Source organism: Osmerus eperlanus, unplaced genomic scaffold (genome assembly GCF_963692335.1).
Source record: "Osmerus eperlanus unplaced genomic scaffold, fOsmEpe2.1 SCAFFOLD_904, whole genome shotgun sequence".
Taxonomy (NCBI): Eukaryota; Metazoa; Chordata; class Actinopteri; order Osmeriformes; family Osmeridae; genus Osmerus; species Osmerus eperlanus.
Genome location: NW_026911473.1, coordinates 1 through 6,480, shown reverse-complemented (window position 1 = coordinate 6,480; position 6,480 = coordinate 1). Strand labels below are relative to the sequence as shown.

General features: G+C 50.4%; 1 long non-coding RNA gene across 1 annotated transcript; it reads left to right on the top strand.

The window, feature by feature from the left end:
* The first annotated feature begins 331 nt into the window (after positions 1-331).
* On the top strand, positions 332-2,359 carry LOC134016125 (uncharacterized). Its single transcript, XR_009929402.1, has 3 exons — positions 332-465; positions 1,841-1,998; positions 2,183-2,359. It is a non-coding gene; the product is annotated as an uncharacterized LOC134016125 (long non-coding RNA).
* The last annotated feature ends 4,121 nt before the right edge of the window (positions 2,360-6,480 follow it).

Below are 6,480 nucleotides of genomic sequence, written 5' to 3'. Positions count from 1 at the left end.
CACCAGGTGTCGCTCTTTCGCCAAACAGCACCTAACAGCTGCTGATAACGTTTCCAGGAGATGGTTTTTGGACTCGTCCATATTCCAAGACAACAAGCCTCATCCTCAAACCTTATCAGGCTTATCTTTCAATTGATAATAAACCTGAATAATTATTTTGTTTCTAAAAAAAATTTGTTCAGCAGACTTGCTGTAAAACTCCCTGGGCGACTGCAAAACTCTCTAACAAAACATCCTGTTTTGTTGATATGCCGAACGGCGCTTGTACACTAACTACTGGTGTGAATGTTATGAGTCGTAATGTTTAAACCGTAAAACATATTAACTTAGTGTATGTGTGCGTGTGTGTGTGTGTGTGCGTGTTTGCAGACCAAGGCAACCAGATCCCTTCAGAGGTTCCCGGCATCCCAGGACCCCCTGGTTCCAGAGGACCCCCTGGAGACAGAGGATACAAAGGACTGAGAGGTAGATTACACACACACACACACACCCTCCCACATACATATACACAGACATACTCTCTCTCTCCCACTGCCTCTCCCCTCCTCCTCACCCTCCTCCTCACCCTCTTCCTCTCCCTCCTCCTCTCCCTCCTCCTCACCCTCCTCCTCACCCTCCTCTCCCTCCTCCTCTCCCTCCTCCTCACCCTCCTCCTCTCCCTCCTCCTCTCCCTCTTCCTCTCCCTCCTCCTCTCCCTCCTCCTCTCCATCCTCCTCACCCTCCTCCTCTCCCTCCTCCTCTCCCTCCTCCTCTCCCTCCTCCTCACCCTCCTCCTCTCCCTCCTCCTCACCCTCCTCCTCTCCCTCCTCCTCTCCCTCTTCCTCTCCCTCCTCCTCACCCTCCTCCTCTCCCACCTCCTCTCCCTCCTCCTCTCCCTCCTCCTCTCCCTCCTCCTCTCCCTCCTCCTCACCCTCCTCCTCACCCTCCTCCTCTCCCACCTCCTCTCCCTCCTCCTCACCCTCCTCCTCTCCCTCCTCCTCTCCCTCCTCCTCACCCTCCTCCTCTCCCACCTCCTCTCCCTCCTCCTCTCCCTCCTCCTCTCCCTCCTCCTCACCCTCCTCCTCACCCTCCTCCTCTCCCACCTCCTCTCCCTCCTCCTCACCCTCCTCCTCTCCCTCCTCCTCACCCTCCTCCTCTCCCTCCTCCTCACCCTCCTCCTCACCCTCCTCCTCACCCTCCTCCTCTCCCTCCTCCTCTCCCTCCTCCTCTCCCTCCTCCTCACCCTCCTCCTCTCCCTCCTCCTCTCCCTCCTCCTCACCCTCCTCCTCTCCCTCCTCCTCACCCTCCTCCTCACCCTCCTCCTCACCCTCCTCCTCTCCCTCCTCCTCACCCTCCTCCTCACCCTCCTCCTCTCCCTCCTCCTCACCCTCCTCCTCTCCCTCCTCCTCACCCTCCTCCTCACCCTCCTCCTCTCCCTCCTCCTCACCCTCCTCTCCCTCCTCCTCTCCCTCCTCCTCACCCTCCTCCTCTCCCTCCTCCTCTCCCTCTTCCTCTCCCTCCTCCTCTCCCTCCTCCTCTCCATCCTCCTCACCCTCCTCCTCTCCCTCCTCCTCTCCCTCCTCCTCTCCCTCCTCCTCACCCTCCTCCTCTCCCTCCTCCTCACCCTCCTCCTCTCCCTCCTCCTCACCCTCCTCCTCTCCCTCCTCCTCTCCCTCTTCCTCTCCCTCCTCCTCACCCTCCTCCTCTCCTCCTCCTCACCCTCCTCCTCTCCCCTCCTCCTCACCCTCCTCCTCACCCTCCTCCTCACCCTCCTCCTCACCCCTCCTCCTCTCCCTCCTCCTCACCCTCCTCCTCACCCTCCTCCTCTCCCTCCTCCTCATCCTCTCCCCCCTCCATCTAGGGGAGCTTGGAGACTGTGGCTGCCTGGGTGGAGGCACCACGGGGGGGCAGGGCCCGGCAGGATCTCCTGGGGCTGACGGTTCTCCTGGCTACTTCGGGCGTAAGGGGGAACCTGGGGACCCCGGCACGACTGGCTCCTACGGGCAACAAGGACCAGCTGTAAGTCTGTCTGTGTGTGTGTGTGTGTCTATCTGTGTGTGTCTATCTGTGTGTCTTCCTGTCTGTCTGTCTGTTCGTGTGTCTTTTCATTTGTCTAACCATCCATCCATTCATCCATGTATCTATCTATTGATGAGGAATGTCTACACATCCAGTCATCTCCCATCTCCTCTCTCCCCCCCAGGGGCGAACAGGCGAGGCGGGCTTCTTTGGACGCAAGGGGAGAAGGGGGAGTCCTTCTACCCCAACGTGGGCCGGGGTGGGAAGGGTGAGCTGGGGGCACAGGGACCCAGGGGACCCCCCGGAGACATGGGCAGGCCAGGCAGAGACGGAACGCCTGGGTTCCCCGGTCAGCCTGGAGCCCCTGTGAGTACACACACAGAAACACACACACAGGAATACACACACACACAGGAATACACACACACACAGGAATACACACACACAGGAATACACACACACACAGGAATACACACACACAGAAACACACACACAGGAATACACACACACACAGGAATACACACACACAGAAACACACACACAGGAATACACACACACACAGGAATACACACACACACAGAAACACACACACACAGAATACACACACACACAGGAATACACACACACACAGGAATACACACACACAGGAATACACACACAGGAATACACGCCACACAGGAATACACACACACAGGAATACACACACACAGGAATACACACACACACAGGAATACACACACACAGGAATACACACACACACAGGAATACACACACACACAGGAATACACACAGGAATACACACACACAGGAATACACACACACACAGAATACACACACACACAGGAATACACACACACACAGGAATACAACACACACAGGAATACACCACACACAGGAATACACACACACAGGATACACACACACACGGAATACACACAACACAGGAATACACACACACAGAAACACACACCACAGGAATACACACACACAGAATACACACACACACAGGAATACACACACACACAGAAACACACACACAGGAATACACACACACAGGAATACACACACACACAGGAATACACACACACACAGGAATACACACACACAGAAACACGACAGCACAGGAATACACACACACAGGATACACACACACAGGAATACACACACACAGGAATACACACACACAGGAATACACACACACACAGAAACACACACACAGAAACACACACACAGGAATACACACACACAGAATACACACACACAGGAATACACACACACACAGGAATACACACACACAGAAACACACACACAGGAATACACACACACACAGGAATACACACACACAGGAATACACACACAGGAATACACACACACAGGAATACACACACACAGGAATACACACACACAGGAATACACACACACAGGAATACACACAGGATATACACACACAGGAATACACACACACAGGAATACACACACACAGAATACACGCACACACAGGAATACACGCACACACAGGAATACACACACACAGAAACACACACACAGGAATACACACACACAGGAATACACACACACAGGAATACACGCACACACAGGAATACACACACACAGAAACACACACACAGGAATACACACACAGGAATACACACACACAGGAATACACACACACAGGAATACACGCACACACAGGAATACACAAAACACACACACAGGAATACACACACACAGGAATACACACACACAGGAATACACGCACACACAGGAATACACACACACAGAAACACACACACAGGAATACACGCACACACAGGAATACACACACACAGAAACACACACACAGAAACACACACACAGGAATACACGCACACACAGGAATACACACACACAGGAATACACACACACAGGAATACACGACACACAGGAATACACACACACAGGAATACACACACACAGGAATACACACACACAGGAATACACGCACACACAGGAATACACACACACAGGAATACACACACACAGGAATACACACACACAGGAATACACACACACAGGAATACACACACACAGGAATACACACACACAGGAATACACGCACACACAGAAACACAGACACACACACACAGGAATACACAGCCCCTGTGAGTACACACACACACACACACACACAGGAAACACAGACACACCCACAGGAATACACACACACACAGGAATACACACACACAGAAACACACACACAGGAATACACGCACACACAGGAATACACACACACAGAAACACACACACAGGAATACACGCACACACAGGAATACACACACACAGAAACACACACACAGGAATACACGCACACACAGGAATACACACACACAGAAACACACACACAGGAATACACACACACAGGAATACACGCACACACAGGAATACACACACACAGAAACACACACACAGAAACACACACACAGGAATACACGCACACACAGGAATACACACACACAGGAATACACACACACAGGAATACACACACACAGGAATACACACACACAGGAATACACACACACAGGAATACACACACACAGGAATACACGCACACACAGGAATACACACACACAGGAATACACACACACAGGAATACACACACACAGGAATACACACACACAGGAATACACACACACAGGAATACACGCACACACAGAAACACAGACACACACACACAGGAATACACAGCCCCTGTGAGTACACACACACACACACACACACAGAAACACAGACACACCCACAGGAATACACACACACACAGAAACACAGACACACACACAGGAATACACAGCCCCTGTGAGTACACACACACACACACACACACAGAAACACAGACACACCCACAGGAATACACACACACACAGGAATACACACACACAGAAACACACACACAGGAATACACGCACACACAGGAATACACACACACAGAAACACACACACAGGAATACACGCACACACAGGAATACACACACACAGAAACACACACACAGGAATACACGCACACACAGGAATACACACACACAGAAACACACACACAGGAATACACACACACAGGAATACACGCACACACAGGAATACACACACACAGAAACACACACACAGAAACACACACACAGGAATACACGCACACACAGGAATACACACACACAGGAATACACACACACACAGGAATACACACACACACAGGAATACACACACACAGGAATACACACACACAGGAATACACACACACAGGAATACACACACACAGGAATACACACACACAGGAATACACACACACAGGAATACACACACACAGGAATACACACACACACAGGAATACACACACACAGGAATACACACACACACAGGAATACACACACACAGAAACACACACACAGGAATACACACACACAGGAATACACACACACACAGGAATACACACACACACAGGAATACACACACACAGAAACACACACACAGGAATACACACACACAGGAATACACACACACACAGGAATACACACACACAGGAATACACGCACACACAGGAATACACACACACACAGGAATACACACACACAGGAATACACACACACAGAAACACACACACAGGAATACACACACACAGGAATACACACACACAGGAATACACACACACAGGAATACACACACACAGGAATACACACACACAGGAATACACACACACACAGAAACACACACACAGAAACACACACACAGGAATACACACACACAGGAATACACACACACAGGAATACACACACACACAGGAATACACACACACAGAAACACACACACAGGAATACACACACACACAGGAATACACACACACAGGAATACACACACAGGAATACACACACACAGGAATACACACACACAGGAATACACACACACAGGAATACACACACACAGGAATACACACACAGGAATACACACACAGGAATACACACACACAGGAATACACACACACAGGAATACACGCACACACAGGAATACACGCACACACAGGAATACACACACACAGAAACACACACACAGGAATACACACACACAGGAATACACACACACAGGAATACACGCACACACAGGAATACACACACACAGAAACACACACACAGGAATACACACACAGGAATACACACACACAGGAATACACACACACAGGAATACACGCACACACAGGAATACACACACACAGAAACACACACACAGGAATACACACACACAGGAATACACACACACAGGAATACACGCACACACAGGAATACACACACACAGAAACACACACACAGGAATACACGCACACACAGGAATACACACACACAGAAACACACACACAGAAACACACACACAGGAATACACGCACACACAGGAATACACACACACAGGAATACACACACACAGGAATACACACACACAGGAATACACACACACAGGAATACACAC